The sequence below is a fragment of the Numida meleagris genome, chromosome 2 (genome assembly GCF_002078875.1).
Source record: "Numida meleagris isolate 19003 breed g44 Domestic line chromosome 2, NumMel1.0, whole genome shotgun sequence".
Classification (NCBI taxonomy): domain Eukaryota; kingdom Metazoa; phylum Chordata; class Aves; order Galliformes; family Numididae; genus Numida; species Numida meleagris.
Genome location: NC_034410.1, coordinates 58,636,632 through 58,660,602, shown reverse-complemented (window position 1 = coordinate 58,660,602; position 23,971 = coordinate 58,636,632). Strand labels below are relative to the sequence as shown.

General features: G+C 43.0%; 1 long non-coding RNA gene across 1 annotated transcript; it reads left to right on the top strand.

Annotated features, from left to right (window-relative positions):
- On the top strand, positions 7,860-19,458 carry LOC110395017. Its single transcript, XR_002436101.1, has 3 exons — positions 7,860-10,909; positions 11,447-11,530; positions 16,676-19,458. It is a non-coding gene; the product is annotated as an uncharacterized LOC110395017 (long non-coding RNA).

Sequence of the window (23,971 nt, the reverse complement as noted above, 5' to 3'; positions counted from 1 at the left end):
TGAAGAGATACCAGACTGATTTGTCTTCAACATCTCTTGAAAGACATTTGTCATTGGCAATTCATTGGAAAAATAGCCAAGTCGCAGGAAAAGGACAAATCCACCTTAAGTGCCCATCTGAATTCCCCTTATCATGCGGGAAAACACCAGAGAAAGAAAAGGCTGAGTTTTTTTTTTTTAATCACTACATGCATCATTTCAAAACTAAGTTAAAAATTACTTCTCTGATTTGGAAATTACTTTTCATTTCACATTCCAAGTTAATTTACAGTAAAGTAAATGTTTCCAGCTGTAAAACTTGAGGCAAAACATTTGGAGATCACCCAAGCATCTTGATTGAGCAGCTCCGTCTACTCTTTCCCTCTTCTTCATCCTCAAATTTTCACTTGTTGATTTTTTTTTTCATTGCTTCATAAGGTGGGATAAGTGTTAAATATGACAGCAATTCCAGTGGGGCTAATGTTACAATTGTCACTCAGCTGTGCTATATGTCTATTCCTGCAGCTCAGATATCAGCCACTGCAGAGTTGCTTGGCCCATTTCCCTCTGTGGTTTGTCCATGCAGATGATGTGTGTTAACCTGGGAATAGAGAAACCAGAGCTGATCCTGGGCCTCTCCTGCACTTCTGAAGAGCACAGATGTGCAGAGATTATAGGCCAGCTCCCAGGTCATTTCCCTTACTGAGGATCTTTCATTAGGGTGGCCTTACTCTAGATATATATCATTTCTTCTTCTTCGGAGTTACTTAAATTACTCCACTGTTTATCAATTTGTGCTTTGATTTTATATTATCACAGGACCATAATGACTCATCAGGCTGTGAACATGTATAATGAAGCCTGAGCTGCATTTTGCTGGAAGTGGCAGGGCTGCAGACAGAGCTCAGCTCATGAAATTTCTAGCAGCTCTTCCAATCCTGAGTGCTTCATAAAGGTATGAGTCAATAATTCAAACCAGCATCTCACCTGCTCTGAAAATACAATCACTCTGAGGGCAAATCTGGCTTCAGAAATAAAGGCTTGTAAGATTGCAGGACAAAAAAAGAGCAATTTCAGGGCAGGGTAAGCTGTTGTTTTGCTTGTGTCTACCCAAAATATAGGAACGTTTTATGTCAGAGGAGTTTTCCCAGTGGGAGTGAATGAGAGACTGTAATGGATAATAAATGCTGGGGGTCAGAAGGTTTTCAAACTCCTTTGCAGCATGTTCTGGCTTTGAATGACTCACAGTCCCTCACCCTTTTTGTTCCAGGCAGCACGTATCACCTTCCCACCTCTCCCATAAATGAAGTGTGGTGGCAGAGTGTTTAAAGTAAGACCCAGAGGTTCTAAGCTGGGTGTTCCAGCCAGCCGAGGACTCCAGCTGAAGCCCTGGATGTGACCCAGCTGTATGTAGGTGTCTGATTGTTTGGAACAGGAGTCAGAGGGACTAGAAGGGATGTGGGCTGAGCATGCCATAAATCGTGCCAGCCAGAAAGGCTTGCTGGCTTAGGAGGACCCTTGATCTTTAACACACAGCTCCTCTCTGGCTGTCACAGCAGTTACTCCCTGTGAGAACATGAGAAATGGTTTTGAGAACAGCAATCCAAGCAACTCTTACATGAGTTTAGACGTGAGAGGAAGGGGGGGCATCCTCATTTGTAGGATCCTGCAGAGCCTCTAAAGCATCCAGCAGGGTCCCTAATAAAGACCTCCATCAGGTTCTATGCTAGAGTCTGGAGATGCCTATCCCATGGCATCCATCCTCTGGGATGGGTCCTTACATCTCAACCATCCACAGCCTCATAAGAGTTTGGGGGACCAGAGGATGGTGGAGAGTCGTTGTTCAGTGCCCTTGTACAGGCTAAATGGTGGGTGACTGTGAAGGACTACAGGCAAATCTGTCAGATCTACCTTTCCTTAGAGGAGAACCACAACATGACAGATGGCTGAAGGCAGGCCCTCAGAAATTGAGATGTCCGGAATAAATATTCAATTAAAATTAAAAAAGAGAGAGAGCAACCTAATATTTTACTTCCTCCTACTCTGGACTGTAAAGTGAGGATAATAAATGCTCTCTCACTTTACAGAGCAATATGACACAAAATACATTTTCAAAGCAGTCTCACTCAACAAGGATGACTGCCACAGGGAAAAGAAAAAAAAGGCTCCCTCATCAGTTTGCATCTCCTTTCTGTAAACTTCCTTAACAGCCACTAAAAAAGAGCCATCACTTCACCTGCCAGCTACCAAGCAGAAGGAAGAGTTGGTCTTGCTCTCCAGCTGCTCTCACCCTGACTCTGGCACCAGCCTTGCCTCTTCCTGAGGCCTGATGTAGTTTTGGTATGACAGACTTCTGAGCTCCATGACATAACAGAAAATTAGATTCCTTCACACTGCTGGATTTGATAGATTCTGAGCAGCTTGATGTACCCAACATGGGAAAGAGTAACCTGGCCTCCTCTCATATGGCCTTAACATGCATGAGAGAGAGGGAAGGAGGGGAAGTGATGAGGCGACAACTTTTGGATAGTTGGCTATATCCCTCACCAACTGGCCCTGTGAGCCATTTTTGAATATGGTGACTTCAAATCAAGAACAGGTTCTTATATCGAGACAAGAATAAGTAATGAAAGAACTCTCAGTGCCTTCCTGAGTAGCACATGCAACCACAGGTCTCAAAGCGTCCCGAAGCTGCAACCCTAATCAGCCTTGTTTAAGGGAGGAGATGATAGAGGCTGGAGCACCAGAGATATCACCTAGAGATAGCAGAGGGGCAGTGATGGCAGGCCAAGCACTGGCAGCTGCCTTCTGTCTGCATTTGCAGGAGGAGAGCATCTGAGGGTGGGTGGGCGGCCTCAGGAAGGTGGACAACCCAACCCTAGATGCTGCCCTCCAAACCTGCTGCTGTCACTGCTCGTTTTCACAGCCCTTTCTCCTGTGACAGTATAAACAAGCTGTCATCTGTTTTTCAATGAAAAAATACTTTTCCTTGGCTGGGATTCATCTTGCACTGTTGCCGTTTTCTGTTGCGGAAGCTGCAGCAGCTATAAATAACTTCACCTCCAGCTCCTCTCCTCCATCAGGCCTAGTACTCACTTGGGGAGCCGCCAGCGCGAGAGGGCTGGCTCGCCAGGCCAGATTAGGATCAAGGATGCCTGCTTTGAAGCAAGGTGTCCCCCAGCAGAGGCGGCAAGCGCCTGCCACGAAGTGCTTGCAACCTGTAGGCCCGAGCTGCCTTGTGGCTTCCTGTCAGCAGCCACCAGCCTGGCCGTGTGAAACCACATGCACAGCACCTGCAGGATGGGGACAAGGGCAGCCATTGCCCGTTCACTGTCAGCCCAAAGCTGGGCGGGAGTAGTGTGATCATAGGCCTGTCCCCACCTGCTCCATCCTCCATGTCCCTGCAGTGACCCTTGAAGCCATTGCTCCAGTCACAAGAAACAGGGGCCTCAGAAAGGATGCAGTTAGCGGAAGTTGTGTGGAGATGGGCTTACAAGGGAGGAGAGGGTGTTATGTGTGCCCTGGCTAATCGCTGAGATCTGAAAATTCAACCTGTCAGGAAGATCCTCACTTCCTGGGATGTTTTTAGCTTAGTTTTCTCCTGGATTGCCAGGTCAGACTGGCTCTGAAGAGAGGATCAGATGGGCCTGGGGTAGATGAGAGGAGGGGACACAGCCCCCGCTTTCGGGTGGGTTGGTGCAAGGCCTATGTCTCCCCACATGTTCTCTGCTCTCCCTGGATGTCTTCAGAGACCCAGGCACTGAGAAGCCCAGCAGCCATCACAGGAGTGGAGGCTGCTTCACTGGCAATTTGCTCAGCTTCTGATGCCGCTCAACCTTGAGACACACCATGCAGGTTTCATATACTCCCTGGCTCCTGGAATTGTTTGTGGTGTTATCCAGAACTGTTGTTTGCTCCATCTGCTCTGCTTACTTTGCAGTCCTGCTTTGCCCTCCTTTGTGGTGGCAGCTGCATCCTTCCCACCAGCCCTGGAACACCACTGCTGATGTTGAATGCGTGCAGGGGCCATGGGGGCCCTTGACCCCATGTGGAGCAATGTGGTTGCACTCACTTCAGTGCTCACACCATTCGAGCTGATGCCCTAGATGCAGTTATGGGTGAACTTCAGAAAAGAGGGCTTGTTTCTACTGCAGGTTGAATGAATTTGGTGACTCATCTCAGTTCCTAAAAGCAGAGAAGTGTGTTTCCACACAACAAGGACAGCTTTAACTTAATGTTCAAGGTCTCCAGCTGTGGTTTCCCATTTATAGCTGGCTGCTGCTGAGCAAGGTTGGTGTCCCTCCCTCTCTGCTGTCCTCAGCCTTACAAAGTCCTGCCCCAACCTTCGCAGTAGCTCTGGCATGTGTCTGACTCCCATGGTGAGGTGATGTAGGGCAGATCACCAGGGAAATATTCCCTTCCTCTTTATTTTCAGTAGGCTTAGGATGAGGAGCAAGGTGAAGGGGTGCAGGCAGATTTCAGCTGCCACAGCTGTAACATGCACTCCGCTATTGCCATCTGCCCCCCATGTGCTGCACGTGATGTAGGCAAAAGGGGCAGAAGACGCAGACGCAGCTCCCCATTCACAGAGGGCTCATCAGGAGAGAAGCAGGCCTGCAGATTTATTCCTGTGTCCTTTTGTTTTTATGATGCTTTACTTTCCCAGCCAGACAGGATGAGAAACAAATACCAATCAAAATACTACAAGAGAGGCTATTCTTGAAGTGTTTATAGTCCAGCCTCACTGGAAAATGTTTGGCCATCTCCCAGGAAAGCCTATTCTCACTGTGTTGTCAAGCCCATTTCTGAACTTCTGGGCACTTACCCAAACAGAATCTGGACTTTTGAAGTTTTCTTATCTCGGTTTACGAGAGCCTCCTGTTTGGGTGAGTCACGAGAGGGCAGCTGAGGGCAGGAGTGCAATGAAGAGCCAGAGAAACCCTGATGGGCTTTGCTGGTGTTGCAGATGATAGCGGTGGTACCCCTATCTCCAGCTGTACCCACCAGCAACTTGCCTTGCTTGGGTTAATGGTCAGTCTGGTTGTATATATCCTGCAGATCTCTTGATTGCAAAAGGCTTTAAAAAGCCCATAAAAACCCAAAAATGCTCAGGCATTTTTAATTTAGGAATCTGAAGGTTAAGCTAACAAGTGGGAGGATGATTAAATCAGGAGGGGAAGAGTGGGTGTAGCTGAAGCTTCAGACAAGCTCCCTCCTGCAAACGTGAAGGGGTTAAGGTCAGAGCTGTCAGCTTTTACACACCTCTGCAAAATAGTGGTTGGCCTGTTCCACTCCGCCTGGCTAAGAAAAGCAGCTGCTGCCTCCACCTTTCTCTACCCTGTGTTTTCCAGACAGCCAACTGTGATTTATTAATCTGGAAGAGATTCTGTGTCATTAGTGCAGAAGAATATAATGTGTTTGCTAAATTCTCTGAGTTTTCTTTTTATTCCAGGGTGCTTCCTGTGATGCTTCTTGGGATCTCTCTATTTGCTTTCAGACACAGAGTGTCAGAGCTGTATCCATTTAGAATGAATACTGACCAAGCCAAAATCTGGGTGAGAAATGAGCCGTATGTTTTAGAGAATGCCTCTGAATTTGCTGTCTGTAAAAGCACTTCTATACTTGAAAATGGTAGTAATCTCCCCTAAAAGCTTGCTTTGTATGTTTAAGGAGAAATCAAACCAATCAGAATAAGATTAAATAAAATATATGCTACTACTGATAAAATTCTGATATATTAAGAAGTTATTTAATTGGATGGTACCATCCAATATCCTCAGTTGCTGCTCTCAATTACTGACATTATTAGTCTAGCATTATTCTGTTCAAAATGTAATAAAACAGTTCCATTAGTTAAGAAGCAACCTAATCACTGAGAAAAGAAGCTTGAGAATGTGCCGACTGACCCTGAGTGATCAGGAGAACAAAGGATTTTATTTTATTAATTGGCTATTAGCGCAGACTTCAACATTTTAGAAGTAGCAAGTGATGTCTGTGCTGTGTTTGTTCTAACTCACTACTGTTTGATGTGACCAAGTAACAATAATAAAACCCCTGGTTTTTAGATAAACATTTCTTTCTTCTGCAAGGAAAGCATTTTATTTAACGTGTGCCATGAACAAAATTCGCTGTTACTCCTAGTAAAGCACATCTGTTTAAATCAAGTAAATAATTAAGCACAATTCCTGAGATTAAGTAGGAAACAGCTATATTCCCATTTGGAGCAGCTTGTTTTTTCTAGGTGATTTTGTTACAATTTTCCAATGTTGTGTAAACAAGTAGCTTAATCAGGAACAACAGTGGAGGATCTTAACTTTCCTTTTTCTGCTATCAGTGGAAATAAATAACATATGTAATAACGATATCATGATTATGAAACAATACCGTGCAAAGATAATGCTGTGATTCTTTTCAGTTTTAGAAATCTGGCATGAGCCCACAAAGCTCAAATGCCAGGTTGCAATTTCACAAAGACTGAAGTGTGGTAAGCAGCCTGTCTGAATGCAGAACAGCAACAAATAGGCATTGCAGGCTTGCTCCCCAGAAATCCATGGCAGAATTGAGAAATCACAACTGACATTGCATTCTGCTCCAGGTTCTTTGGTTTTCCCTCTCTAACCTAAGCAGCACTGGTTAGCTATTGCCATGCATGAACGTGAGTGCGTGCACACGCACACGTAGTCTAAACCAAAGCACTCTCCTATGTGCAGTTCTACCTCAGGGAAAAGATGCTAGAGTAGATACGTGACAGATGTTAGCATGTTGCTTAATACACTGATGGGAGGCAACAAGATGCCACTCAGATAAATACAGTGCAGAAACCAATGGATTTGAGCAATCCTCTAAGTTTTGATTGCAGCATTTCATCAGAGCCATGCAAGACAGCGTGGTCACTTATTGTGACGGTAGCAATAGAAACAGATTGACCTGAAACTCCTTGAAAATCTGATGTCTGTAGCCCAGTTCCTGCCTAAATTTAACGCAGTGCATTGTACGACAAGACTGACTCAGAGGAGTTACTCATATGCCTTTTCTAAGTCGGTACCTCCCTGGCAAACTTCTGAATTGTTGCCCTAAAAACCACCTATTGTTAATTGTTGAACAGCACTTTTCTGAGAAGGTTTTGCTGTAAGAAATTTGAACAGAAAGTACTGCTAAATTTGGTGAGGATGCCCAGCCTCAGTGTGTCATTTCTGCATCCACCTTATTGCCATGTAAACACTGTAGTGAACTCAATACGTTCACATTACTCTACAAGTTCTTTAATAATTCAACTCCTTAATTAAATAATCTTTTCTCATGAAGCCTTGAGTGAGAGGTGATAAATGTTATGCTTTTTAAACCTTACATACTAGTGATAAGCAAACATTGTAAGTCATCCAAAACAGAAAAAAAAAAAAAAAAAAAAAAACACGTGGAGAAGGCTGCAAAGGTTTTAACCTAAGCTTTCTTGTATTTTATTTCACCTTTAGAAATACCTGTGCTGGTGCTGATGTCCTGTGGTTGGTTTTGAATTAAGGTTGCAGAGGTGAGCTTCAGGCTTTCTTGTCTCATAACCAAGTGGAGTGTTAAATCTTTTATGCAGATGGTTTTATGGAAAGCTGTTTTACTGAACAAGTTAAACTGTAAATAGAAATGGTGTTTGACAAAAAAATTGCTTTCACTCTCACTCCTATGGTGGAACCTCTTCTCCAGCCGTCCATGAATTCTTATAGGAAATCAGAAAATCTGATTTGCAAAGTAATAAGGAGTAGCATATCCATTTTTTTGACCTATGGAAACTATGAAAGAAAGAGAAATTCATATATTTTTTTTCAAATACACTGCAAAAGGCATTTTGTTTTTGAGATTTTTGTGCTGCTGTCTCACTTTATTGGAGGTGTCCTTAAATCCAGGCACCCTGTGTCCAGGATACACCCAGGGCGTTAGACCTCCCTCACTGAAGGGCACCGCAGGATCTCAAAAGCAGTTGTTTTGACTTGTATGCATTAACTCTGTCACTGAAAGACACAGGCTGTGTCAGCTCTTTACCATTGTCTTCCATCAATTTGTTTAGAGGTTAATCTTTCCTCTTGACATAGGTAATTTTTAAACTTCAGAGCCAAGCAGTCCCCCAGCACTGTGATGTGCTGCAGAGGACACGGGCTGGCATGGAGAAGATGTGGCTCCGAAGAGAGGTGCCCATGGGCCAGGAGAGGAGGGTGGCATTGCCCAGGGACAGCAGAGCTGCCCGCATGCCCCTGGGCAAGGCTGGTAGTCCTCGGTGGAGGGGTAAAAATGCCCAGGTTCTGCTTGGAGCTGCATTTTCACCACAGTATTGTGCAGGGTAACAACAGAGAAGTGATGGACCCATTTCCCTCAGGAATCTGCTTAATTGGTTTTGTTAGAAAAAAAAAAGAGAACAGAGTGATGACAGAGTATTGTTTGCCAGTGTAGACAAGACTGAAATATGTTTCAAATCAACTAACAGAGCAGCATAGATGCTTGTGTGGCCAGGGAAGGAGGGAAAGAAAAACAGCAGAGTCACAATTACTGATAGATTTTAATCCTTCCTGGACTCGCTATCAGCGAGGCTCCTGCTTCTGTTTACCCAGCTGAGGAGGGTGTTTCCATTTGCACAGATCTCTTCCCATTGTCAGTGAAGCAATGACTAGACAATGAGGCTGTTACAGAAGAAAGATGAGCTGGCTGCAACCAACAAATCTTGCACTCTCCATTTACAGGGCTATAATTATCAAAGTTTTAAAACACAATGGTATCTGCTGAAAGGGACCATCTGGGTGAAGAGCAAGACATCCCAATTAAATGATTGATAAGCAGCTCATGCACTGGAGGAGCACAATACAAGTAATTCTAAAAATGCCACTTGCATTAACAAAAGTGTTTAAGGAGTTTGTACGTAAGGTGTGGGAGGGGAGATCAAGTGCATTTTTGTGATTCAGAATAACAAAGCAGAAATAAGACCAGCCTCGAGAGCAAGGGGGAAAGCACTGGGGTGCAGTGGAGGAGCAGTACCTGTTTGTGCTTTGCAATCTCTTGTGTGAGGCCAGTGCTGCTGACCTGAGGGTTTACAAGGAACTGTTAATGTCAGGGAGAGGAGGAATGATAAACCTCTCTCCGCATGAGGCCTTGCTAGGCAGGAAAGCAAGCTGTCTTATCAGCCTGCAGCAGCAGACCAGCACAAGCATGACATTGGCACGGGTGCTGTGGTGATGAAGAAATCTGCACTGGATACCTGCATCTGCTGCATGCTTTGTCTTTGGCCTTACCCAGAGGTTGTGTTACGATGGGAAGTCCAACTGTCCTCTTGTTTCTGACCCTCTTGTTTAACTCACCGCTCATCTAATCTCTTACAGACCTCATAGATGATGCCTGATACATTAGGACCATCATCTCATTTGGTACTTCTTCATACCACAGTAATAGAGAAAGTGGTTTTGTCCTGTAACACCTTCTAAGAATGCATCGATGCTTGTTTGCATCTCTTCAAAGCAGTAACTTGAGCCCTAGGTTCAGGTATGGATATGGGTATGGTCAGAAGTCTGACTTAGCTGCCTACAATAATAGTGCAACCAGGCACAGCTGATTTGCTTTACAACAGTTTGTCAGTGCTAGTTCATTCTAGGCCATCCCTGGATTATAAAGCTAGATGTAGGTTTTGTGTGGTAATCTAACCACAGTTAAGACTTATTTTGAATTGTTTCTTAAATTTGCAAACTAGTCTGCTTTGTCTTTAAAATATTTTTTAGAAATTAAAGGTTATAAAATGTTGCCTTTTAAGTTTGGGTCTCGGTTTTAGTGCTACTGTCTACCCACACCTATTAGATTTTAATCCTGTCTGTGGCATCTCTTAACAACTTTCTGTTTGGCTATGGACTGTTCTCATCCCCTCCACGTATTTTAAGCTAAATAGATTGAACCCTATGTATCTTTAACAAGACTTTTTTTTTTTTTTTGATACTGTGTTTATTTTCTTGGTTTCTCTTTGAACCCATCTCAATTTATCAGTATAGTTACCCATATATGAGCATTCACATGGGACTTGTCCTTCATTCTCTGTGTCTGTAACTGGATTTTTTTTGTCATATTTCAATACAACAATTTTGCAGGGCTGCTGAGAGGCTTATCATCTTTATTTGTGCATAATTTTCCCTAAAACCTCCTCTTATCTTTGAGCTTTTTGGGGTAAGTTCTGTTGTCATCTTTTGTTGTCTAGCCTATCTGGTGAAAGTCTAATAGGGCTGGGATGGGATTCCATATGGATCTCAGTAGAAACAAACCCACTCACTGATGTTGTCTTCATTTACTGCTGTCCATGAGCCATGTTTATCTCACATTTCGAATGAATCATAATAATTTCAATTGTTCTAAATTCCTAATGAAAATACTGGTTTGCTGTTAAGTCTCACAGAAGCTGAAATATGTTATATTGTACCAATACTGCTACTTTCATAAGCCAAAATTGTAGTCTCATCAAAACAATATACTAGGTTAGTCAGACAAGGTCTGTTTCATAAACTTGATTGGAATTTTTAATTATCTTCCCATTTGTCTTGTTATTAATTCAATCCCATATTGGTTTCTCCATTATTTTATCCAGGCTGTCAGGATTATAGTTACCTGGCTCAATTAACGTACCATTTTCTAGCACAGGCACAGTCTTAAATTTCTTTCTTTCCAACTTCCCACATTGTAACAAGGCTTGAAAATTTGCATTGTGTTAATATTCTGCAAACTCTTAATCAAATCCCCTTTATTCTATCTCACCACATAGAAGAGAGAATTACTTTATGTTGGATCAGAGGGCTCTGCTGTTCCCTGAAGATGAGAGCATCTCTTAGGGAGGTGATAAGTCACCTTGAACAAGAGGTCTGCCAGTGTATGCACCTCCAGAATCCATGCTGCTAAAACCACCAGGAAGCAAGTTCAGGTATGGGCTGTGTATTCTCTGTCCTGCTGAACTGTTAGCTCTGCAGCAAAGCTCTCTACAAGAGAGTGCCCAGACACAGTTCAGGGCTCCAGGACTGTCCTCAGTAAGTAACCAGATAATATGGATGAGGCTGTGCCACACTGGCTCATGTGTCCTCCAGTACTGTCCTGGGAGGCTTTCCATCTTAAAACTCTGCTCTGACATGCTTGGTGCCATACTGCTTTTTATGCAGCACCAAAAAGCTGTGAAAAACCTGCTCCCAGTGCTGCAGACATTTTTGAGCAGTCCTGCTCCCTACACACACACACAAGTAATTACCTCCTAGTGTCAGCAGAGCTCCACGTGGTGCCTAGAAGCCCCATGGGACTAGTCTGTGTCAAACAGGTCCCTGGCTTGTTTGTATTTACTGGTATAGGTGACAGCTGGTACAGTAGCAAATGAAGTTTAGGGAAGGCAAGTGTCATACTCTTTGGTAGACATGTCCCAGATCACTTAGCTGCTTGTATGTTGATGTACAGTTCTGCCTTTTTACTCTAGGAGATGCCAGACACCAAGAGAGCCCTCAGACCATGACTGAACAATATGTTGTTCATGGGAAGCAAGGCCAGATGACAATATCAGGTACTAAAAGATGTTTCTGAACGATGACCAAATTTAACAACTTTTTATGATGTATTACACTTGCTTAATCTGCAGGTGACAATGACATTGATTAAGTGTCATGAAACCGATTTAAAAAAAAAAAAAAGATCACACCTGCTTGCTAAGCCAGGTGTAGAAATACAACTTCACCCAGAGCGGAAGCTTCAGTATTGGAACGGATACACAGGAGTGTTGCAGTATCTCTTAGCAGTTTCTTTTTTCCAATTACATAATTATTTTCTGCTGTGTGTGGCTTGGGCCTCATACTAAATTGTCTTGCATGGGTACTGACAATGTTTTTCTGCTGCATCTGCTGGATGAGTTAGGTGGAGGAAGGTGCCTTTTTTATATGCAAGGTATAACTGTTCCTGTCCTCCCACTAGGCTTTCCTCTCAGCCTCTCTGAGAGGACTCAAAAATCTTGAGTTCTGATGATGTAGGTGTTATTTTTCACCACCTTCATCCTCATGTCAGTACATCTTCCTGAAGTGTATGTTGTAGCCAAATCAATTGGCTTGTCATTTTTTTGGAGGAAAGAATATTTTTATGTTGATTCAATAGCTTGAATTTTCTGTTTTCTAATGGTAAGGACATTTGGAAACATGCAGTTTTCCTAATAGTGAGGCAGGAACTTAGATCAGAAAGTTTGGACTTGTCAAAAGTAATCCCAAAATTCAAGGTCCTGGTTGTTGATAGTGTGGGAGTTAGTTTTTCTGTGAGCATATTACCGGGTTTAAAATGTTTTAAATATAGGTTTCATGTGGCAGCCATCTCATTTGGATGTATTTCCTGATTCATTAAAAGCTCAGTGATGAGAAAGGGAGAAGTATTTGGATGTCTACTCTTGTAGGTTTGTCTACACTTGTTTATCTTCAGTCTATCTAATGCATTTTCTAAAGGTTCAGCAGCAACCTGAACATTTTTCATAAATTTAAGACAATTGCAAGACAGTTTTCTTTTCTGTGGAATACTTTTCTGTGCAGATAGAGCATGGCTGGGCTGTTTTCACAGACCTGCTTCAGATCCTCTCTTTTCTCCAGCAGTTTGTGATCCAGCCTGTTTTACCTAATCTGATCTATCTTTATGCTGCAGTTATCCCCACAGTGCTTCAGTGTCCCAACAGCCTGCCTTTGTTGCCTTTCTTTCCCCATGAGTCCCACTCCTTCAGTCATGAAAAACCTGGGACATCCATCAGATAAGACCAACAAATCCGGCTTTACCTGATAATTCCTGTGTAATCATCCTGTCCTGCAGCTTGATGGAGAAAAATACCTTTCAAGTTGGGTCTAGAGGAAAAAAAGGCAGCCTTTGTGTCCTCCGTCTCTTTTGGCCCAGTTCTCATGTGGCCCAGCTGCCTCTGGGAATGGAGGCAGCAAGCAGGCTGTGAGGCCTGCTGCAATAGCCTGCTCTTCTCCATCTTCGCACATTTGCCGTCAACTATGTCCCCCTCTGGAACTCCTACAATTTCCCCCTCACAGAAGGAGCTGTATTTGGCCAAGTGTGTGAGTTTATCTCCCTCTGGTGGTTTGCTGGATTTGGGTTTGCTCTGGGGCCACCCCATGTGCTCTAGGGGTGAAGGCTGGGCCTTCTCCTCCAGTGCTTCAGCTGGATCTGGGGTGGCCTATTCAAACAGCAGGCAGCTACTGGCTTTCTGGATGGCACTTCAGTCAAGACTGGAGCTCCCAAGGCCTTTAGGCGCTTTAATGCATGTAGTTATGACCATACCATTCTTTACTACAACGTAGGTACATCTTCTCCAGTGGCCAGCCCCGGAAAGAGTAAGGTTTCTGCCTGGAAATGGTGCCTGCCTAGAAGTGGGCAATCTGTCAGGTAGTTGTCCTGACAAGCACCTACTTTGCTTGGCAGTCAAAAAAAGGGTCACACTTACATGCGTGTCAGTCTGACTGCCCCAAAACTGTAGGAATCAGTATGCGTATGTTACTGACATCATGATCATATTTCCACCTGGGAAATTCCCTGTATTTTTGGAGATGAAGGTCTACCCTATTTGTAATGTATGACAGAAGCCACAGAAACATTTCTGGAAGTCAAGGACAAAAGCTGAGATGGCAGTCCTGTATTTGTGAGGTCATTTTGTCATGCAGTAAGCCAAGACACTCCCTAACCTTTTAAGAGGGAAGAGGTCCAGAAAGCTTCCCCATTTGGTCTCCTTCTCTTTGCTTTATTTCACACAAACACTCCTGCATGGAAAGGGTAATTAATATCTCTAGTGGTTAATTTAAAGATCAATTCTGTTATCAATAGTATATTCACATGGCTTAAAATATTCTGATTTCACTGAGAAAAAGCAGGGAGAGATGTACACACTGTCCAGTTCATTACAAGGTTGCCAGAGCTGAAGTGTATGATGGGTGCAGAGCGTCTTGCCATTCAATATTGTATTCAGATCCAGTTGCCCACAAAAAATGCAATTGTAGAAGAAATGCCAGCACAAGATGCTATAGAAACGAGCCCTTTTTTGTTGTTGTTATTTTGCCAATTATTATTCCAGATAGGAGACCATATAACTATGGATTCTCAAGAATAAAAAGTAACAGATGCACATTAGAGCAGAAGCATTAATGTTTGATTTATAGCACAGAAGCATTTTCCTCTGCTGCCAGGTGTCTCCTAAGCCTGAGCACCTCCTGCTTTGTTAGATGTATTCTCCTGTAAACACTTTGTTGCTGCGATTACATTTTCCCATGCTGAATGTCTATCGCAAAGACTTTTTTCTGAGGCATTGGCAGATGGCAATTAGCACCCTTCATATTCCTTCCCCATAACTTCAGCATTTTTTTGCCTGCATCCACTTAACAGCTCCAGGCATGCCAAATCGCACACTTCTGGAGGACTTGTTGCTAGCAGCAGATCTTTGATTCTAAATGCCTAAGTAGTGTCTGAACTATATTTGCAGCAAGTACACGCCTGCCTATTCATGATCTTTTGTGTGCAGCCTGGACAACTCGGTGCCAGTGTGCAGCATAATCAGCTTCTCCTTTAGCGTCAACATTCCACAGCTCTTCAGAGAAGAAGGGAGGAGAGTGGGAAGGGCAGTGGGCAAAGAAACAAGGATAGTAATTAAATATGACTTAGGAAAAAAATCCCTGAATAGCAAATTAGCCATGCTGTTTTACTAATGTTACTGCTCTCTTTATAAAGTCCCAGCCATGTAATTATTGTGCACTCATAACTCCCATAGACTTTCTGGAGAGTTGTACTGTGTTGAGTGAGGAAATTGAGAAATTGTCCTCCTTTTCCTGCACTGCTAAGAAATGAAAGAACCAACTAGAGTTCCTGCCTTAAAAAATTCTAGGTTGTTATCTGACATCCCTGTGTTAGAAAGACATTTGCAGTAACAGGGCCAAAGCTATGGCAGATGTAAGATGATACTGGGGTTCTTGGAGTTAAGTTACCCCATGAAAGTCTGATCCATTACACTTACTCTTATCTGAAGCCATTGATGTACCAAACAGTGCACATGAAGCCTGAAGAGTTGGGGGCTTGAGTAATTATCTGGAAAAAATTCCAACTTAATAATTTTACTTTGGCAGTTTCTAACTTGTCTAAGTGCTCAGAATGTATGATTTCCAAGCATCTGATTCTAAGTCAATTTTGTAGGTACTTAGTTCTGCAACATTAGAGTAAGATATGTCTCCTATAAGACACAGACAAATTCAAGCAGTTTGATGATGTAAATAAAATGTGATCAAACTTACCTGTTCATTCACTTAGATGAAAAGAGGTAAATTTGAGTTTGTGACTGACTGTAACACTAACTTCTGCCTAACTTGTGAGAATGCGTCCATTAGACTTATCACATCTTAACAGGGAGGTTTTCCTCAGTAAGCTTTGTAAATGATAGCTACTTTCTCCCCTGTTATGCTATAGTGTAAACACAACAAAATATGAGTCTTTTTATAATGTCATTCACTGTTGCAAGAAAAATAATAAGAGAAAATAGAAGAGATCCTTGCTCTGGTTTGTCATTCTAAACCTTTTCATCTGGCCTAATTTTTTTGGTCAAAGTGAAAACCTGAACCTACTCAGCTGTTAAAAGTAAGTGGTTAGAATAGTGGGCAAAAAGCTTGTTCAGCCACTGGCATCCAAATCCAGAGCTTGGGCTCACCTTGTGAAAGCATACAAATGAAAATCAATTAAAATGTATATACAATTCCCAGTAAGCTGCACTACTAAGTAAGAACATAATGTGAGTCATGTGTGAGGCAGAAGGATTGCTTGATTTTGCTTTTCTTAAATGTATTTGCAGTTGATTTGCTTAGAAAATCAACTGGGGTGTTTCTCCTAGAGCAAGTGGTGATAGGTTTTGCATGTTATTGATTCCTACTGCTCCATTAAGATGGCTCCATTCTTCCACTGTTTTAGTGCTAGCACTGCTGCTAGAGATGCAAACTGCATCTGACCTCTTCCAGTGCTGTAGACTGTAGGTTACAAGTTATGCCAGAAATCTAAGGTGCTGTGCCTTCTATGTCAGACAGGTGAAGCTTTTAATTCCCTCTGAATAGATGTGTGGGGTTTTCCAGCAGAAGGTAGAGGGGGCAACCTGGGTTTGCACTTTATACTAGAACCCTTTGTCACATTTTCTTCATTGCAAATTGAAGCTATGTGAATAAAAGGGATAGGTGTTTTTCAAGGAGGAGTTCTGTCTAGACCTTATTATTGGCAGTCACTGTGGGACATGTCCCGTGTCCTAAGGAAGGAGGTCATTTTCATGAGTGCAGATGGGATAAGGCTGTAGTATCGCCTGCTGGTCGTGTGCCATTTCCCGTCTGTCCTGCTTTGCTTGAAGGGAGTTCTATGTCTGTCTTCTTTGAGTTCTTCTGATAATATAATGTTGTTTGGAAGTGATAAGTTTAGTCATTTCACTATTAAAATTGACTGTATACTTTTTTTTGGTCTGAGAGTCAGAAAATGGGACGTGATTGCTGCAGTGTGCTTTGTGAATGGTAGGTTATTGATTAATCTTCTGTTATACAAATGGTATTTGAAAACAAGACAGGTCTATAATTCTTTTCTTGACTGACAGTTCTGAACTAAATAAATGAGTTATATTTGTGTTTTTGAGATGAATTGTAAGTAGAAAATGTTCTGGTGTTTTCCCTAGGCAAAGAACTGGAAATCCACAGCTGTTAGGACAGCAGTCAAAGTGTTTTTGTTTAAGTGAAATGTGGCCTGAGCTGAAGAAGTGAATTTGGAGCCTCAAAATGATGACGTTTATGGCTCAGTCCCATCAAGCACAACTGAAAACAAATTATGAAGTCCTAACCTTGAGCGCAGAAGGTATTGTTAGCACTGCGTGAAGCTATCCATCTGATGCTAACCAGCTGGGTGGTACAACACCAGAAGTGGCTGGCATGTGGAACAGAGACCACCTCTTGGTTTTGCTGCTGAGTCACTCTGTCACTTGAGGATTGCAACATCCATGTATGCTTTACACACTTACCGTGGCTTTGGTTTTGTTTGATTTTGTTTTCCTGAAAAGTTTAAGTGATGGAGGTTGGAGCTTTGCTGCACAGATACCTGAACAAGCTTTAAAGCTCCGGAGATGGTTTTTTAAATGTACCCAGTGCACCATGTTATCTTGTCTTGAGGTTTGCCTTAGCAGCAAGTACATTAGTTGTTATTTTCTAGCAAATAGCACTGCAATTGTGGCAAAGATCAGAATCTGGCTTTCCAGAAGAAGAAGGTTGCTGTGTTATAAAACAAGCTGATTTTAGGTACTCACACTCCCCTTCTCATATATTCACAAACCTTTTGAACTCCTCAGAAGCTTGCAGTGAACAGGAACTTTCCTCCCTCCATCCTTCTGTATCTCTGTGAGTCACTAGGGTTTACTCACTGTCTTTTGTCTCAGTCTCTGGATGTCTCAAAGCTCCAGCCTTGTTCTTCATCTTCTTCGTCATCATCTCTTAGCTGCTGTCCCTTATTCTATGCAGTCCTTTGTTTTCCCACTGGGGTCTGCTCAGAAGCTGCATGTAGATGTGCTGTGCTAAGGATGATTTGCAGAGCTAGGTATCACCTAAACCTTGTTGTTCCTTCTGATGCCTTTCTGCCACACTGTTCCCCCTTGTTCTCCACAGGCCAACCATAACACTTCTAATACAATTCTTTATATATCCATGCCTGTTTTGAGTTTGATTTTACCTGCTTCAGTTAAAAAATTTCACATGATTTTTTTTTTTTGGTAGTGTGATACTTTTTATGAAACAATGATGAGTCACTCAACTGTTTCTAGCATTTTCCTTACACTGCTAATAACCTGGACTTCCAAACTAACTCTGTCAGAGGAAAGAGTGTCTCAGTGCTGACAAAAACAGTCAAAAGGGTGACCAATGCCTCACATTCAGCTATGTAACAACTTCATCATTCTGCAACCACGCAGGAAGGCATATGGATCAAGTCAAATTTAGAGATCCAAATCTGAGGATCTGTTCACCAAATACACTTTTGTAACTCAGAAAAATAATACTCCCTGGCATCTTTGAGAGTTGGTCAATAAGTAAGCAATAACTGAGGTAGCAAAGCTGAAAATTCAGAGCCTTAGAAGCACACTTTTTTTTATCCCCTGGACATCCTTAGGGCTGACACAAATGCAGAACTATAACTCCCTTAAATAAAGGGGAAGCCTTTGGTTTCTGAAATAAATAGCAAGTAACAAAATGTTCCCTGAGCCGACTCAGCTCAGGTGGCACTGGGTGCCCATCTGGAAGGAGCTGAGCAGACAAAGGGCCAGCTGCGTCATCTGCCTAGAGCAGGGTTAAATGTGGGGCTTTTGGAGTAGGAGGAGGGGAGCTTCATCCATTATTAAAACATAGATAATAGAAACTTTATGCCCCACTGATCTTGCATTAGGCAACATGAACTGAAAGATGAGGTCTCTGCTAATTCAGTGCGTGGTACCCCTGGGACTGGCTCCCATGTGAGGGGAAAGCAGACAGCGCTTGTCTCACTGTGCCTGGTGTTGATCCCAGCCACCTAAGAGGTCAACGTTCCTTCCAGGCGATGGCTGCCCATAACAGCTTTGCTTCACTGAAGGAATAAAGCTGTCAGCAAGGAGGAGAAGACAGCTGTCTACATGAGCTGGACCATGGCCATGGGACGCAAAGTCAGGCAAAATGAAGTGATCCCTACCCTGGCCAGAACAAGTGCTTAATGGAAAACACACCTCTGGCTCGCTCCTTCAGCGGTCACCCTAGCAGCAGCACTATTCTCAAAAAGAAAGCATCTCACAGGCACGCTTCTTTCTTCCCGAGGGCTGGAAAATGCCAGATGTGTTTGCATTCATTTCTTGAGGAAAGCACTAGGATGCTGTAGGTTGCTCTTGGTAGATAAGAATAAGTCAGAAAACCCAGAGTTAGCCTCGCTCTTTCATGCCTTGTAACTTGATATAATATGAGTCTTTTTCCTATTAAAGCATAGGCTTTGAGAAACTCTATCCTGTGTACAGCTACAAACAAGTAGAGGAAAGAACTCTGAATGTAATGGAGCTAAAAACCTACGTCTGATACAAATATTTGATGTAACACAATCTGCTAAGACCTGCTCCCTCTGAACAGAGTGTTCAAGCCCCCACCTCAGAGTTTCCCAAATCAAATATATGACTCCTGGGGACACTTTGTAATTGGAGGGAGCTTGGGGTTCAGGGGTTTTAAAAAATTATTTATTTACCCTCTCATGCAATGAAAGACTGACATGCTTTCTTGAACGGAACCATTCTGTTCTGTCCTATGCAGGGCTAGATATGTTTTGGTAATCTGTGATTTTGGCTAAGATCCCAAACCACTGGCAGTGCTAGTCCTTAGCAGCTGACTCTTTGTGGTAGTTTTGGATACCAAAAACTTAAATAATGAAGTCCATATTTTTTCTTCAGTAGGAAAAATAAAACCATCTGAGTAGTATTTAAAACAAAAATAGATTGAGAACCTCATCTACTGCAAAATTTGAAATATGTTTCACTTAGTTTAAGTATTTTTTGAATATACTGCTTTTAATTATTCAAAATAAATGTGATCATGATATTCAAATAGCAATATTGTACACATATTTTTAATTTCAGCATTTTACTGAAGACAGTAATAGGACGGTTCAAGGAAAGAAACTACTCATTCTTTATTCACAGCTCCCGACTAAATGGCACAAGTTTGGCTTTGAGGGGGGTGTCGCTGAAGCATTGCAATCAGAGTCATTAATCTCTGTGTGTATCCCATTAGAAGCAACTACAATTTGAAGCATTTTGAGATGTAGGAGCAGATATCTCCCTTGTGATTAGACAAGTCTCCCTTGTTCTCTCTGAGCATTGTAAAATGGACTCCTGATGTTGCCAGAGCATCCTCATACACGCACTTTTCCTTCCCAGAGAACTGTAATGCCAGAGTGCAGGCATCCAGGGATGCTTCTTTGATTTTGGGAGAGGCAGAAATAAGCTCTGTTGCCCCAGTGTATCCTTCTTCCTCTCTCTCTGTATCTTCCTGGAGTTCTGAAGGATACAGTGTTTTAAATAATTGGCCAAATTTTAAGCTTCTGTCCCCACTTCTGCCCCTCAAAAGTGGCTTGTACTTATGCACAGTGACTGTATGATTGTTGCTCCCTTCCAGAATGTGTTTCCAGATACTTCTCAGAGCTCTTGTTTGTCTGAACGTCTTCCCCTAATGCATTAAATGATGTGGTCGCAGCTGTGATGTGCTTTCCCTTTCATCCTTTCCCCTGTGGGAGAGCTGCATGGGTAGAGGTGGGTTTTGCTTTGGGGTTAGAGAGGAAAAGAGACTGGGAATGTTTTACCCTTATGCCTTTTTTTTCCTCTTGTTAATGTTCATGTCAGGTTTGATTAGCTACTTTACGACATGTGACTTTACAGACTGGCTGGCAGGTTTGGTCACACCCCCTAGCCACTATTGGTAAGAAAATGTGCTATAACATTTTACATAAGCTGTGTTTTCCAATAGGTCGGTAGGTCTGTGATCAACCACAATACCTGGCTGTAGTTTGTCTGTTCAATGGCAAAGGCATGTCATTCGCTCTTCGCAGCTTGAGTGCAACAGTCAGTGCAGAATCCTAAAACCTCCTGAATTTGTGACTGGCTCAGCCAGCCATGCACAGAGCTGGAGGGGCCAGCCCGGTCACCTGCACGCAGCAGGTGGGGAGCTAGCAGTGGCCATGCGCTGTCACGCTGTTGCCTGGCTCCCTGCAATGTGTAATGGGCTGCCTGCCCTTGGTCAGCCCTTCCACCGTCCTCATGGGTCAGCTGCAGGTGGAGACGGTGGGGAGTATGCTTTGCTTTATGTCTCTGGGGAATCTTGTAATGATAATTTTCTGCCACTGTAATTGGTTTTACACTCTGTAGGTTATTTCCAAAGGAGAAAAAAAGGTTAGAAAGTATTTAAAATAAAATAAAGGTTAGCCTTGACATGGGGAGAACACACAAATCAAAAGGAGAGACATCTTGGCAGGGTTTGTCAAGATTGCCTGTGGCATGCTACAGAAGTAGAGGCGTTAGCAGTGGTAACAAGTTTGTTCAGTCCCTACTTCCAACTGCCCTCCGAGAGGTAGAGCAACTAGTTCTCCCCACTTCCATCTTTTACCTCTATAGTTGGCAACTGGCTGATGCCAAGCAGATGAAAAACATAGCAAGATACCTCCTGTTATCGTCTTCACCTTCTAGATGAAAGCCACAACACCTCTGCAGTTGTTTTCACCTCCAGCAAGTATCTGCTAACCACAACATCACTTTCCAGCTCCTGCAGACAACCAGGAAGGACTGGCATTTATCACTGCCACGCAAGGAGCATCTTCACTGCTTGTTGCAGCAATTCCTTGCCTCGGTGTGCAGTCCAGCTGAAGCTATTCTTTCACATGTTTTTGTCATTGATGCAGGTAAGAAGAAAAAAGAACCAAAACAAATGAGTTAGATTATTTTTCCCAAGATAGAGTGTTGATTAACCAACACCAGTAGTTGCCAAGCAGGTGTACACCTCAGAGATGATACTAGTGTAGAGAGAAGCTGCCAGTGTTGCTGGTTTGTCTATATTTTTAGTATTTTCCATGTGATTAATTAAGGATAGGCTGTTTTCCATGCACATTAAATTTCCTTTAATAAACTGGTGAAGTTTTTCCACAGACTGAAGGCCAATTCTGATCTCACTTACACCTGCGTAAACCTGGACTAACTCCATTGGAGCCCATCCATTTAATCTAATCTGTCTATTCTCAAATGTGTGAGGCATTAGGGTATCTAAGCACCCGCACTTCCCAGACTTACACCAACGCCACTGGGTTCAGTCTTAGTCACCAAGTCCTGTCCTTCATATATAATTTATCAGCCAGAATGATGTTAGGTGATTTGCACTCTGAAGTAATCATCACTCGGGCAGGAAGATGATGGATAGGTGGAGGGAGAGCAGATGGTATAAAAGATTAATCAAAAAGCGAGAGTCCATGCCACTGTCGGTCCACAGCTAAAGATCCTCTTGGGTGTGAAAAATGCTAGAATAATGGTGAGATATTTGTCTCTTGAATTTGTGCTATTACTAGGAAATCCTTTTACACTGCTCAGGGCTAAGAAGGCTGGCAGCTTTTTCAGGAAAGCTGGCGGTCATCTACTTGGGGCAGGAGTTCCCCAAGGACACAGCTGCACCAAGATGACTCAGCCTTGGCTACATATTTTGGCAAGGGATGCCTTGTGCTTTCCTCCCCACTCACACACTGGAGGCATGATCACAGTGTGCCCCCTGCCCCCAGTCCCTCAGTGTCGTCTTTTCCCATTAGTACTGATCTCCCACAGATCTCCTCTCTCCCCCATCAGATTACCTCTCATACCTCTCTGTTTCCTCCCTAGCCAGGTGTCTCCTTCCTTGTCCCACTAGATCTCTCCCTTCTGAATAGGGCAGGCTTCAATGCCCCTGTGACAGCTGCTGTTCTACTCCCGCTAGCAATGGCTTTTCTTATACCTTTCTTGCAGCTAAGTGTCCTTCCTCCAAAGATGCTTCACCTTTCCCACTTGCATTCTCATTTTTTTTTTCTCCTCTAGCTTCATCTTCATTTGGGTTTTCACTGGGGCACTTCAGGTCCTCCTTGAAGATGGAGCACGCACCTCCATGAGCAGAGTTTAGCAAACATGAGTTTGGAACCCCAGATACCAGACTGGAGCCAGAACCAGGCAAAAGGCTGGAAGGATGATGGTTAAGACAAGGAACTGGGAAGCCAGCCCCACAGAATCAGTCAGTGTGAAAAGAAGGATAGACACAGATCTATGTCCTTGACAGCATGCGAACCCACCACCAAACACTGCATATACTTCTTCTGAAGTTTTAGGGCATTGAGAGGATCTCCTCCTTCACTCTAGACGTCACTGTCCTTTCATTTGCTGTCATGAAGCTTCAGCATTATGCCATGCTCTGGCTCATGTTTTAAAAGGCTTCCTTCACAGCATGAAATGCCATAAACCTAAGAATGTTACCTGTACTGGGCTACTCTTTTCAACTGTGTTGGAGCTGGTAGGCATTAGTGTGAGCCAGAAATGACTGCACCTCAAATTTGTTTTAAATTAAAGCTTCAATTTTGCAGGAACTCTTTATTGCTTCAGGCAAAAAGAGGGGTGGAATGACGTTTCACTCTTCCAACATAAACCTGAATTGGGCAAAGCCCTCTGTATGCTGGCTGTGCAGTTCTCTTGCAGCACTTCCTGTTCAGCTCTTCAATTTGGTTGCCATTGGCCAGCTTTAAAACCTGGGGTTTTAATCTGCTGTAAATTGGTGCTGCTCTACTGAAATGTGGTTTTCAGACTGTGGTCTGTCGGTCCCCAGAGATTCTGTGGACCGCTTCAAAAGAGTCTGCAAAAGGTAACTAAGAAAAGCAGACTCTACTACCAGTAGGCTTAAATTCCAATACATGGACCTGTGCCTCTGCTGGAACATTTTTGGGGTGCCAAGAAATGAAAATGACTGAAGACTAAAAAAGCAGTGCTGTTTTATGCTAGTTGAAGATCTGTCTCTGCCTGTTCATTGAATAAAAAAATGGTTTTGAAGACTTGACTGAAAAATAGTAAGCAAACATTACAGTTGAGGCTGAGAGTACTGCGTGTAGTTTTAAAAGGATTTTGAAAGCAGTCTAAAATGCTGTCACATACACTGCACATCTGTAGATGAGCTGGCCTACTTGAATAGTAGGGGTTAGCAAAGTGCAGTGGGAATTATTTGAGTGTGATATTTTGGAAAAGTGGTGTTCTGAGTGTCGCTTCAGGAGGCCTATATCCATCTCTCCTAAATGAAAAATGACTATTTGAAGTAATGCTTTAATATGGTTTTATGTAACATAACCTCTGCTAGAAAATGCATATAACCTCTTACTAACTTCAAAGCAGTGTAAGACCTTTCATTCAATTCCAGTAGTGTCACATAAATTTATC